Source organism: Pleurodeles waltl, chromosome 3_1 (genome assembly GCF_031143425.1).
Source record: "Pleurodeles waltl isolate 20211129_DDA chromosome 3_1, aPleWal1.hap1.20221129, whole genome shotgun sequence".
Lineage (NCBI taxonomy): Eukaryota > Metazoa > Chordata > Amphibia > Caudata > Salamandridae > Pleurodeles > Pleurodeles waltl.
The window spans coordinates 1,279,201,920-1,279,216,782 of record NC_090440.1 but is presented as its reverse complement, the minus strand read 5'-3'; positions in this window follow the sequence as shown (position 1 = coordinate 1,279,216,782).

The following is a 14,863-nucleotide window of genomic DNA, read 5'->3' as shown; positions in this document are numbered from 1 at the left end:
CTGGGACGAGACCAGCTCACCCTGCACCCGGCCAACACCACCCAGTCAGGGATGGAAGGGGAATCGCTTCCCCTTCCACCCTGAACCCCCCCCCCCCTTGGCAATCTGATGATGTCAGTGCGCTCACAGCGCATCAACGTCATCAAAAGCTGCTGAAGAAGCAGTGGAAGCCATTTGTTTCCAGCGCACTGAGAAGAGAGGACACACACAGGTGAGTCCTTCTCGTTTTAGGGGGAAACAGACACAGGGGGAAAGAGTTTTTCCTTTCCCCGTGCCTGTTTTCAATGGATCCCTGCTCCACGATGAGCAAGAATCCACCACTAGGCACCAGGGATTTTGTGTGTGTTTATTTTGGGGAGCGACCCCTTGGGCAAGGGTCGATTCCCTGTGGGAAATAAAAAATCCGTGTTTCGCCCCCCCCCTTGGGGCAGATTGGCCATTCTTTTAGCTGATCTGCCCACAGGGGGGACAAAACCCACTAGGAACCGGGGATTGCATTTTTATTACGTTTTTGGGCAGCAACCCCTTAGACAAGGGTCGCTGCCCTGGGGGCAATATTTTGTATATGTTTCACCCCCCCCCGGCTAGATCTGCCATGTTTTTGGCCGATCTCACACCCGGGGGTGTTGAAACCCACTAGTCCCCAGGGATTGTGCGTTGTGTGTGTGTGTTTTGTGTCTTGGGGTGAAAGGGTCGCCCCCCCCAAAGGGGGGAAATTAGTGTTGGCTATTTCTGCCCCCTTTGGAGGCAGACGGGCCTATTTCCTTTAGGACAATCTGCCCCCAAGGAGGGCAGAAGCTACCAATATGCCAGGGATTTTGTTTTTGTTCCCCTTTGTTTTTTTGTGCTGAGGACGCCCCTTTTCACCCCCTTTAGCAAGGGTCGCCCCACAAAGGGGGCACAGAGCTGTTGGGGACAGATCGGCCTTTTTTTCTTTTATGCCTATCTGCCCCCAAGGGGGGCAGAACCCATTTAGGCACCAGGAATCCTATGTGTGTTGTGTGTGGGGGGCACGTTACTGATGGCCATTTTTGCCTCCCTTGGGGGCAGATCGGCCTATTTTTTTTAGGCCCGTCTGCCCCCAAGTGGGACAGAAGCCACCAAGATGTCAGGGATTTTTTTTGTTCCCCTTTATTTTTTTTGTGCTGGGGGTGCCCCCTTTTGCCCCCTTTGGCAAGGGTCGCCCCCCGAAAGGGGGCACAGAGCTGTTGGCCATTTCTGCCCGGCCTGTTTTTTAGGCACATCTACCCCCAAGGGGGGCAGCATCCATTTAGGCACCAGGGATCTTGTGTGTGTGTTTTGTGTGGGGTGGTGGCCCCTTTGGCAACGGTCACCCCCCCAAAGGGGGCACATTACTGATGGCCATTTCTGCCCCCCCTTGGGGGCAGATCGCCCTATTTTGTTAGGCCCATCTGCCCCCAAGGGGGGGCAGAAGCCATTTAGGCACCAGGTAAAATTTCTAAGTTCTTGGTGGCGGGGTGTTTGTCAACTGGCAAAGTATTTGTATTTGTCATTTTAATAGTTTATTTCTTCTTTTTGTTCTAGTTCAAAGCTTTTGCTTCCTTTGCTGTGGATCCTTGCGTTTCTGGCAGTAGTTGTCCTGCAGTTTGCATAGTTGCATGTTTGAGGTAAGTAAAAGCAATTTACTCCAAAGGAGTATTGTTGGCATGCATGAATGGCATATTTATAGGTGATGTACTAAATGCAGGATTGTGTGTGAAATTGTCCTTAGATTTGTGCACAAAGATATTTGTGTAGTCATATGTCTAATTTTCTTTTTTCTTTTTAGTGGGATATCATTGGTGATTGCTGTGCCTGTGCAGAGTAGTTGCTGGTGATTCTAGCTTTTTCATGCAAGTGAGTGATGTAGTTTTTTAGTACATAACTCTTTGTGATAAAGCTACACTTTGTTTAGTACTTATTTTAGGCAGTGCTGGTTGTTGTTGGCGATCCATTTGTTGTTAGAAAGGATCATGGCTAGCCGCAGAGTGACCGCTCAGCAGGTTGTTGGCATGCTTTTTGAGTTGTCTTCTGACCATGATTATGAGACTGACTCTGCATCTGAGGCAGAGGAGGAAGTGAGAGATTCTGGCAGTGAGTTTTCTGTCCGAGAGGATTCTTCTGTTGAGGAAACCACTCTCAGTGCAGATGAAGGGCCTGTTTTAGAGGAGGACATTGATGTGCCAAGAGAGCAGCAGCCTGGGGCTGAAGGGGTTCCCATTAGAAGACCTGACACCTGGATTGCCCCAAACATGGAGCAGCCACAGTTACCTGCAATTTACTGGTCTCCCAGGGTATAGAGTCAATACGGAAAACTTTTTGCTTGTCAATTTCTTTCATTTGTTTATGGAGGATGTATTTTTGGAAGAGATTGTTGGGCGGATTAATTTGTATGCAGAGCAATATTTGAGGGACAACGCTGCCAGACTTAGGCCTCTGTCTAGAGCTACCCAGTGGGTTCCCTAAAATCTGGAAGAGATGAAAACTTTTTTGATTTGACTTTTTTGAAGGGGTCACTGGCTTCTTATTGGTCTACAAGTCCCTTGATGGCAACGGCTATATTTCCTGCAACTATGACTTGTAATCGCTATTTGCTTCTTCTTTTTGTGGTGCATTTTGTAGACAATGCTTTAGCCTTGCCACGAGATCACCCTGATTGTTACCGTCTTTTTAAGATTAGGCCTGTCCTTGATAATTTTGTAGATCGATTTTCAGAGGTGTATGTTCCAGGAAATGAGATAAGTGTGGATGAGTCTTTGGTCCTGTTCAAGGGGCGTTTGGTTTATAAGCAGTACATTCCTAGTAAGAGGGCACTGTATGAAATTAAATTGTATATGCTGTCAGAAAGTAGTACAGGATACGTGTATAATTTCAGGGTCTACACTGGTAAGGATTCCAGTATTGACCCCCCTGGTTGTCCACCCAGTTTTGGAGTTAGCGAGAAAATTGTGGTTGAACTTGGTAGACGACTGTTTAACAAAGGTCACCATTCGTATGTATATAATTTCTACACTGGAGTGCAGTTGTTCAAGGAGTTGTTTAGAGTGGACACTGTTGCTTGTGGCACAATCTGTTCTAACCTGAAAGGTTATCCAAGGGAGCTTGTCTGTAAAAAACTTGAGATGGGACAGTGCAGTGCCTTGCGGAAAAATGAGCTGCTAGCTCTGAATTTTTCAGACAGGAGGAATGTGTACATGCTATCTACCATCCATGATGAGAGTACTTCCCCTTTGGGGTCAGTTTGCCGAAATGTGCACACCTGCGTGCATTTTGGACTCCAATAAGCACTTGGGTGGTGTTGATAGAGTAGATCAGAGGTTAGAACCTTACACTGCTCTTCGTAAGTCGTTCGTGTGGTATGAAAAGTGGGCCCTATATTTATTTCATTTGTCAATTTTAATGCTTTTATTGTGTTCAAGGATTGTTCACCTGAGTAAAGGATGACATTTGTTAAAAATCAGGAGTCAGTGATAGAGAGCCTTATTGTGGTGGAACAGGCAAGAATTCCTAGAGTAGCAGTGGTGGAGGATGTGGCTAAATTGAAAGATCGCCACTTTCCAGATCACATTCCTCCCACTCCCAAAAAAGACTTGCCCACTAAGAAATGTGGAGTATGTGCCCGAAGAGGTATCCAGTGGTAGAGCCAGATGTACTGCCCCGATTGCCCTTCAAAGCCTGGGCTGTGTGTGGCCGGTTATTTCATGAGTTACCACACCCAAAACATTTTTGGGGAAATACTGTGAGCGTAAACTTCCTGTTTTATATTTTCAGATGATCAGTTTCACATTTCTGTCATGTTTTCAGTTAGAGCTTTTGTGTTTGTAGTTTTGTACTTATTTTATAATTAGTTAGTGGTTTCTTTGTTTATACACAATCAAACAGTGATGGCGGTGTGCGTGGGGTGGCGCTTGGCTGGTGGTGTTGGTGAGGTGGCGTTTGGCTGGCGGTGTGGGTGGGGTGGCGCTTGGCTGGCAGTGTGCATGGGGTGGCGAGTGGCTGGCGGTGTGCTTGGAGTGGCACTTGGCTGGCGGTGTGCTTGGGGTGGCGCTTGGCTGGCGGTGTGTGTGAAGTGGCTGTTGGCTGGCGGTGTGCGTGGAGTGGCTCTTAGCTGGCGGTGTGCGTTGGGTGACGCTTGGCTGGCGGTGCCAGCCAAACGTCAGTCCACACACTCCCATCAGCTAGTGTGATTGCTGTATCAGGCATGTGGGCGTATGTAAGTGATGGGCCCTTGAGTGGCGCTGTCTGTCGATGCAAGTGTTGTAATGTGCTGGGCCCGTGGCTGGCGGCGTGAATGGTCTTGTGCATGTCATGTATGAAAGTTGTGTGAATGGACTGTAAAGCGGTTGGTGCCTTGACGCAGCTTTACAGCTCACAAGCTGTGAGTCACTGGTTCAATTTTTTTGGCCTTTCAGTTATTAACAGTGCATTTCATTTTTGTGAAATGTCTTGTTAATAAAATTTGATCTACTGAACCATCACTCATCCTCGTGCCAAATCCAACCAGTATGTGTGGTAAAAATGTCAAAACCTGCTCCGCTGTAATCAGGCGTTGCAGAACACCTGTGACACGCTAGGTGTCTCAGGTGAGACCCCGATGATGAATCATGCCACCAACTTGGTTGGTGGGTGAGGGGTCTTTTCAACATAACCTAAGTGCGTTTCATTTCACAATTTTAGTATTTAGAATATCGCATAAGTATGTGGACACATCAACATTATATATTACAAAACTACCTGTGTTTTGGGGGGAGAGGCGTGTTAGGGTTTGTACACAGCAAAGAGCATGTCCCCTCTCACTGCACTAGTGGGTTCTGTAATAGCTCCCTTTTAAACTTACTATTGAAAGCCTTTCTTGTTATCTCACCTTCCCCCCCCCCCAGGCTTCTGTGTATGTTGTTTAATGTGCTGTTTTGTTTACACATTGGGCCTTGCTTTTACCAAGGCTTCTTTAAAACACTCCTCCCTAGGCCATGTGTTAATCCAACTCCTTTGCATAATAACTGAAACTCTGCACACCTTTCAAGAACATGTGCAGCATGTGAGGACCACACCCAGCTCTTCAAACCACACCCAGCTCTGCACACCTTCCAAGAACATGTGCAGCATGTGAGGACCACACCCAGCCCTGTCTATAAAAGGCATCCCCGAGCCTCACCCAGTGCTTGTGCTCGTCTACCTCCCGCTTACCTGAGAACAGATCCCTCGGCGCTGGCACTCCTGCTCTTTACAGACTTTCATTGACTTCAATGGGCGCAGCTTCTGGCTCTTCCTTCTTCCGGTTTCCGGTTCCTCCTTGCTTCAGCCTCTCTCCTATGAGTAACCTGCAAAAGAGAAAGAAGACAAGGTTAGACTGATCAGTATCTCTTGCCAGCAACAAGTAAGTGCAAAACCTTTTATTACCTGAAAGAACTTTGACAACAATTTCTGGATTCGTGTATAGACAATTTGAAACGAAATACCTTCCACGAACATTGTGATTCAAACTCTTTGTTACAAGAATATTTTGCAGAACTTTGTGAAGCAAACATTGTTTTTTCTCATGGAACTTTTAAGAATCGAACAGTGGAAACCATTAACAGCAAGGCAAACAGTAAATCAAGGACTTGCACAAATTACATGCTGTATTTTGATGTAAAAGTACAGTATTTGTTTTATAAAAGATTCTGGAAATATGGGAAAAGTGAGTCTGCTATTGGGAATTTGGGCTTTAGTTATATTATGATGAATGTTTGATATTGGTAATTCTGATAACGGTATTTGTTTAATGTCTTAGAAGCTTTACAGTAATAGAAAACACATCCCAGAGCAGTAACACATTCCAAACCTGGAAACTAGAGACCAGGATCCAAGAGGTACTTTTAGAAGAGAATTTCTAATAAATAAAGGGATAGTCAGGAACCCATTTAGGAATAGGTTGCACTTATCTGTTCTTTGTTTATGTTTCATTAGGCACCAGTTTCTACAGAAGTCAGAAAGGGCCGCAGATTTGTGCAGCACTTCAACAGTGGAAACGCAAGAACGGTGTTGTCTCTCTTTTTTATTTTATCCACTTCCCCCCTTCCCCTGAACTTCTGTTCTTAGTGCACTGTTTTAAAAACTAGTGTGCTGGAACAAGCAGTTTCAGGGTGGGGTCGGATTGTCTTCAACCTCCATCAGAACTGAACAAGAACTCAGGTGAGCTGGGCTTTGACAGAAGCACAAGCCTTAAAAAATTTCAGTTCTGGTGGACGATGAATACCGGGGAAGAAATAGAGGGCATTGAAGTCACGGATATGGCGCAGGCCCTAAATGAGGACTTGGCTCATAATGAATCAGTGTCTGGCATCTTGCAACATATGCAAGAGGAAATAGAGAGATTAAAGATGGAGAATACCTCTTTAAAACAGGATTTAAGCAGGTATAAATTTAGGGGATCTCAGTGGAACACAACTTCTACGCCTTTGTTTAAAACCTCCTCAGAGACAGGGGCGCCATCAAAACATACAACTTTGCCTTCCCCAGTTGAGGTTACTGTTAATGTTCCTAATGTTGTGCCCTTAGCAGCACCTGAACGTTTTCATGGAGATAGTAACAAATTCCATGTTTTTATCAATCAATGTCAATTACACTTCATTTGTAAGCCACAACAGTTCCCTACTGATGATACGAAAGTGGCATTCGTCTTGTCTTATTTGGGTGGCACAGCAGCCAATTGGTCAATTCCTTTCGTGGATAGAGATGATCCCATCCTCCATAATTGGAATCAATTTAAACGTACCATGACCAGCCTTTTTGCAAAACACACTTTCATGCAGGCAAGTGATAATGAGCTTTTAAATCTTAAACAAGGTAACAAGGATTTATTGACCTATCTCACTAGTTTTAATCGTTTACTCACCGAGACACAGTGGCCAGAAGAAAAGCGTGTCTCCCTTTTTTATAAAGGTTTGAGAGACGAGTTAAAAGATGCGCTGGCTCATATCGTTGATTTGCCAAAAGACTATTCGGACTTTGTAGATTTAGTTGTGAAATTTAGAACATAGACTAGGAGAAAGAAAGGGAGATAAATACAAACTGGAATCACAGTTAACTTTTATTAGACACGAGAAGAAAGACACAGATAATAAACTCCCTGAACCAGAGCCTATGCAAATAGGGACACTCAGAGGTCCACTCACATCAGAGGAAAAAGAAAGAAGGAGAAAATTTCAATTATGTTTATATTGTGGCAGGGCAGGTCACTTTGCCAGAGAATGTCCAGTAAAGCCTAAAACGCCACGAAAGGGTGCTGTTTCCTCCACCTCCTCAACTGAATCGGGAAACGATTAAGCTCGACAAGGGGAGAGGTTACTTGTTCGAGAAAACATCTTAATCAAACCTCTAATGCTGCAGCCTTCAGGGTACCGCACATACCTAGACATTTCATAATTCAGGTCGTTTTAATTGTTACTACCCAAGTGAGGCATTCTCTCCCTGTCCTACTGGACTCAGGCACGACAGGAAATTTTGTGGATAATAAGTTAGCTGAAATCTTAGGACTTCCTATGTGCCTAAAGCCTTGTCCAGAAGCAGTATGTGCAGTGGATGGGTCAGAATTGACCTCTGGATTAATCACAAAACAAACAAGTCCACTTGTTATGGTCTGTCAGAACGGGCACACAGACGTGATTAGCTTTGATCTGATAGATACTCCTAATTTTGGTTTGATTCTCGGGGTACCCTGGTTAACAACTCATAACCCAAAAATTGATTGGGTGAATAGAACTGTTACTTTGGATTCCTCTTTCTGTAGAACCAATTGCTATCAAGAAGCAGGTACAGAACAGAGCACAGTATTACACTGTGCTAGTGTTACACAAGATGAACCAAGTCTCCCTCCTGAATATTCTGACTTTAAAGACGTCTTTGATCCAGTAAAGGCTAGTGTGCTGCCCCCACATCGGTCTTATGACTGCCGTATAGATCTTATCCCAGGGGCCCCTTTACCTAATAACAGAGTATATGCTTTGACTGACGAAGAAACCAAATACTTAAGAACCTACCTAGATGACCTACTACAGTCTGGCTTCATCCGTCATTCCACATCTCCGGTGTCATCTCCACTCTTTTTTATCCCGAAGCCGGATAAATCCCTGCGCGCGTGTATCGATTATAGAGGACTAAATAAGGCTACAATAAAGAATAAATATCCTCTTCCTCTAATACCTGTGTTGTTGGATCAATTAAGACATTCTACTGTATACACTAAACTAGATCTGCGGGGAGCTTACCACCTGGTCCGAGTAAAAGAGGGGGATGAGTGGAAGACAGCTTTCAAGACAAAGTTTGGTTTATTTGAGTACACAGTAATGCCCTTTGGGTTATGTAATGCCCCTGCGGCCTTTCAGTTCTTTATAAATGAGGTCCTACACGAATTCCTGGACGTTTGTGTCATAGTATACATAGACGACATCCTCATTTACTCTAAGAACTCAGAAGAACATACCCAACATGTTCGTGCAGTATTATCAAAGTTAAAAGAAAATCATCTTTTTGCTAAGTTAGAAAAGTGTACTTTTAATGTCAACAAGGTGGACTTTTTAGGATACTGCCTGTCACCTCAAGTAATAACTATGGATGTAAAGAAAATCAGTGCTATTGCTGATTGGCCAGAACCATCCTCTGTAAAAGATATTCAGAAATTTCTGGGTTTCGCCAATTTTTATAGGAGGTTTATTGCACATTTTGCAGACATTGCGGCCCCAATAACTACCTTGTTGCGGAAAGGGCAACGATTTCTTTGGACTGATGAGGCGGCACACGCCTTTCAACTCCTAAAACAAAAGTTCACTTCAGCCCCAATTCTGAAACATCCTGATCCTGACTTGCCCTTTTTTGTTGAAGCGGATGCTTCACAAGTAGCTTTAGGAGGAGTTCTCTCTCAACGAGATGCAGTAGATGGCCAGTTACATCCTATAGCCTTCTATTCGAAAAAGTTATTGCCAGCTGAACAAAATTACACTGTGGCTGAAAGGGAACTACTAGCTATCAAAGTAGCCTTTTCAGAATGGAGGCACCATTTAATGGGAGCCAAGTACCCAGTTACAATCTTTTCTGACCATAAGAACCTACAGTTTTTTGGATCACTTAAAGCACTAACACCACGTCAGATGCGCTGGTTAAATTTTTTTTGCACATTTGACTTTGTTATAACCTATAGACCAGGTGCACAACAAATTCAATCTGATGTGTTATCTAGATACGGACATACCTCAGACATGAAACAAGATAAAATAGGAGAACCCATTATTCCTCCCCAAAAGTTGTTGGCACCAGTACAACAGAAGGATTTCATCACAGATCTATATAATGCACACATGCAAATAGCACCTCAGGATTGGTTAAAGGATTCCCATAACACAATACAACGAGGTTTATTGTATCACGACAACATGCTGTTAGTGCCCACCTCTGAATTACAAACACAGGTGATAATTTGGCATCACGCCTCACCGTTGGCAGGTCATCCTGGTTGGGTAAAAACCCTGGAAAATGTGCAAAAACACTTTTGGTGGGATACTATAAGAAAGGACATTAAGCAATTTGTCACTACCTGTCCAATTTGTGCAAGACATAAATCTTCTCATAAGGCTCCTGACGGCTTGTTAATACCAATGCCAACACCCAAACAACCTTGGCACACTGTGAGCGTAGACTTTATTGTAGGTTTACCACCTGTAAAATCCTTCACAACAGTGTTGGTTATAGTGGATTTTTTATCTAAAATGCACATTTTGTACCATTACGGAAATTACCCACGGCGGCAGAATTTGCCGATATTTTTATAAGGGAAATTGTGCGTTTACATGGTTTGCCAAGCAAAGTGGTGTCAGACCGAGGGAGCCAGTTCAACTCCAGATTTTGGAAAAAATTATGTGAAAAACTGAAAATAGATGTGGCCTTATCCACTGCTTTCCACCCAGAGACAGATGGACAGACTGAACGACTGAACCAAACCTTACTTCAAACGCTACGTTGTTTATTGGCTGATTATTCTAGTGAATGGTTGGAAGCTCTCCCTGTAGCAGAGTTTGTTTATAATAATACTGAGCATTCAGCTCTACTTTGCTCACCATTCTATTTCTTGCAGGGGTATCATCCAAGAGCTATACCCATTTTGTTAGAAGATTCCCTGTTGCCTACAGTAACGGATAGACTAACGAGGTTAGGTGACATACAAGACAAAGCCAGGAAACATTTATTAAAGTACAAGGAAAGCATGAAAAGACAAGCAGACAAACACAGGTCTGAGGCCCCAATGTATAAAATTGGTGACAAGGTATGGCTCTCCACAAAGAACCTAAACATAGAGGGATCCCGAAAGCTGCAACCACGTTTCATTGGACCTTTTAGTATAACTGCCATAGTAAACCCGGTAACAGTAAAATTAGATTTACCAAAAGAATATCCAGTACATACTACATTCCATGAGCCTTGCTTAAGCCGTACAACTCAAAAACCCGACCTGAACCACCACCTCCACCCATACCAATTAAGGGAAATCTGGAATATGAAGTGAAAAGCATAAAAGACTCAAAAAGAATTAGTGGACGTCTGTTTTATTTAGTAGAATGGAAAGGATATGATGAATCTGAGAATTCATGGGAACCAGCATCATATGTACATGCCCCACAGCTGGTTAGACGGTTTTATTTAAAAAATCCAGGAAAACCCCGTCCTGTAGGAGGGCCTTTGAGGGGGGCAACTGTTAGGGTTTGTACACAGCAAAGAGCATGTCCCCTCTCACTGCACTAGTGGGTTCTGTAATAGCTCCCTTTTAAACTTACTAGGCTAGGCACTTTGAAAAAAACACGTCAGATTTCAATGTAAAAATGTGATGTGTCCATGTTGCGTTTCCTGTCGCGAGCATTAGGCCTACCCACGCAAGTGAGGTACCATTTTTATCGGGAGACTTGGGGGAACACAGAATAGCAAAACAAGTGTTATTGCCCCTTGTCGTTCTCTACATTTGTTCCTTCCAAATGTTAGGCAGTGTGTATAAAAGATGTCTATTTGAGAAATGCTCTGTAATTCACATGCTAATATGGGCACCCCGGAATTCAGAGATGTGCAAATAACTTCTGCTTCTCAACACCTTATCTTGTGCCCATTTTGGAAATACAAAGGTTTTCTTGGTACCTATTTTTCACTCTTCATATTTCAGCAAATGAATTGCTGGATCTTGTAATGATTTCTGGCTGCATGTGTACCCAATAAATTGGGTAACTGAAAATTTTGTTAGTCGAGACCGGATCGATTCCCAAAATGTGATAAGGATGTGCACTTGAAAAACATGTCTTCAGGATCGCCTCATTCCTTTTTTACAAGACCAGCATATGTCAATGTCGGAGAGATGTAATTAAAAAATTTTTTCAGGAATCTAATAAAGAAAAGGGGAAGCAAACAAGTTTTGTTTGGGTAAGAGAAGGTATAGCTTTGTGGCAAAGGAGAAGAGAACTGATTTTGGTTCCCATGTGTGAAGGAGGAGGATCAATGGTACTGGGGCCTAAAGCACTTAGGCCATTTAACTTGTATGGGTAAGGGGGAAGACTTTAGTGGAGAGCGGAGTAGTTTGTACATCCTTGATGCAATATGACCTAACTTGAGGCATTGAAATAGAAAGGAGGTGAGCTGCGGAGGCTGTAGAGGGGTCAGTTTAGTGATTGTTGCTTTAATGTCCGGGAACTTGTAAATGTCAAGATTATCCAGGACAAATAAATACAATTTATTGTAATGTAACAAAAGTGAATGGTTTATTGTTAAAATATAGGTTGTCTACTATGTTATGCCTTTAGATGCCCATGAGTGGCCTGTTATCACAAGCATGATGTAGCTGTTGTTTGGTTGTTCCATAGAGACATATAAGAGGATTTATTAATGATACTGGTCAGATGTTTGTATTCTAATTGTAATGTGTTCCGTGTATCTAAGATAATACTCAGAGAGTGTACAAGTGGTATTTTAGTCATTGAGACTTAAGTGATCAGGGAGTAACTATTGCACAGATGTTACTCTATGACTAACCACAAAGGGCATATAGGAGTCGCTAATATCCAACAGGAACCCTGAGCAGAAGGCTGTTTGGCAGATAACCCAAATGGGAAGTCTGCGTCCTCTTTTAGTGGAGTTCAATCTCAGCTTTGTATGAGCAGTCCTCAGTTTCTTATTCTATAAGAATATGGTAGTGATTTTATTGAGGGAAGAAAAGAAAGTCAGTGATAGGCATAAAGTTATCATGCATGACAGAAAATTAATACATGGGGTTATCATCATTTTAAGAGTCTCCAGCCTACCCCACCATGAGATGTATTGGAGTAACCAAGTGGATAAAAGGTCCTTTATTTTACTGAGGGTTTTCTGTTTATTGTAGGTGATCGTGTCCACTATGTTGCGATTAAACCATATACCAGCCATTTCAAATATTTTGTCTACCAGAATGGACCCAAGTTACCAACACAGGTAGGGTGGCAGTTAATATTAAGTGAAAGCACCTTGGTTTTATCTCTATTAAGCATATATCTGGAGAATTTAGAAAAAACAATAATGATATCCAGGGCTGCTAGTATTGCTACGTCAAGAGCCTCCAAGAAGATAAGAGTGCCATTGGCGTAAGCCACTGTTTTAAAATAAATATAATTGAAACTGAAACCTTCTGGGTAATCATTGAGCATATGAAGAAGAGGGTCTGTAGTTAATAAGAGCAACAGAAAGGAAAGGGAACAGCCCTGATGTGTGCCCTGTTGCAGGTGAAAGGGAGCAGAGGTCGATATGTTGACTTTAATTCTGGCTGAGTGGTTCACGTACAGCATCATGGTTATTTGTAGGAAGCGATCCTCAAACTCTTGACAATACAAAACAGCATTGAGGTAGAGCCATGTCACCTCACTGAAAACCTTTTCAGCATCTGGTGGATTGACAGCAGGGGACTATGGGAGAGATGCCTTTTCAGTGGTATGGCAAAAAGTATGAAAGTTATCGCAAGCCAACCAGTCTTTTACAAAGCCTGACTGAGACAGGTTATATAAGGCTGATTACACGAGATTCCAAACTTCTACCAAGTCTTTTGACATAGATCTTTGCTTCCACGTTAAAAAGTGAGATAACACTTAAAATTAGAACAAAGGTCTTTCCTTTCTTTGAAAATGACAACAATAGTTGCTTCAGCCACTGAACAAGAAATCATGCCAGAAGGGGCACAATGAGAGATTACCTCCTCTAGAGGGGTAGTTAAGAAATGAAGGAATGTTTTATAGAAGCTGATTAGCAAGCCATCAGACCTGGATGCTTTACCATATGGTATGGGTTTGATAGCCTTTAGAATCTCATTTTTGGTAATTGATTTCTCTAGTTGGAATCTATTGGCTTCTGCGTGTTCTTTTATGGGAAGAAAAATTAAAAATTCCAGAAGTGACACTATAGGAGCAATATTAGCGGGTGTGTAGAGAGAAGCATACAATTCCCTAAAGGTCTCTAGAGCATCAGCTGTACCAGTTTTTAGTGAACGATAGGGATCTTTTCTTGAGGTGCTTGCCATTTGTTTGGAATTTCAAGTAAGCAGGCAGAGATTTCCCTGCTTTACTCAAATAAAATAATATTTTCTCCTTCTGTGCCTTTTCCATAGATGCGCATGTAGCCTCCCCACTTTGTTATATTCACACTTGAGAGATTTGAGATAAGTTGCAATGTTAGGGTCTCTGGTGCATCTAAATAAGAATTATTTTGCAAAGAATTAATAACCTCTTAGGATTTTTCTTTGCCATACGTCCAATAATGTTACCCCTAATGGTACATTTCAGCACATCCCAAAAAACTATGGGTCAAGATACAGTATTTAAATTAAATGGCATAAAATAATCTAGTTATTTTTCGCATTCTAAAGTACCTCAGGGTTTAAATGCCAGGAGCAGTTTTAAGGTTGCGTAGTGAGAATTTGAAGAGATTCTGTGATTGCTGCCTGGTCTGAGAAAGTGAGCAGTTCTATTGTGGGAGCCGAAGAGGTAGAGAGGGGTCAACCAATTTATATTCAATACATGAGAACGTGTTGTGTGGGGGAGAGGAAAAGTTGTGTTGTGTGGGGGACTGAAAAAGGAAAAGTTGCTGCCTGTCAGATTCTGAAGTCTCCACACATCTGACAAACCATTAGGGAGACAAATGTTGTGCATTGTCCTATGTGCCCTAGGCTGCCTATATGTACACACTGATTGCCTCTCCAGAATGGGATCCATGAGAAGGTTGAAGTCACCATCAACTATAATATGTGCATTAACAAGAAGTAAGGACAGTTTGGCTGATAGGTTGGACCAGAATTGCGGAGAGTCACTGTTAGGGGTATAGATGTTGACTGTATAGATTTCAGTGGCATTGTTATGTAATCACATGAGTGACCATCTACCCTTCTCATCGTACTGAGCTGATATTATAAAAGTCTTGAAGAACCAGAGAGCAGGGTAAGATTACCATTTTCTTTTGCAGTAGCTGCGGAGCACAATATATCTGTTACCCAGCCTTGTGTCATAGATAGCACTTCCCTATATCCAGTTTTTGTTTCTTGTAGGAAGCTTAAGTTGCCACCTAAGGATTTACAGTGATCAGCAGTTTTCCGTTTCTTTTCTGGGTGATTGAAACCATTGGTGTTCAACGAAACCACCGTCAGAATAGATATTGAGAGATTGAGAAATTTGGGTATACATTAGATATGCAATATGGAAAAACCGGGTGAAGATTACATGTTGCATTCTGGACAAATTCTTCTGTTATACTTCTGGTAACAACACAGAACCACAAGTAAAACTGAAGCCACAGATAAATCAACAGACAGAGCAGAGTCATATTAATGCCCCACGCT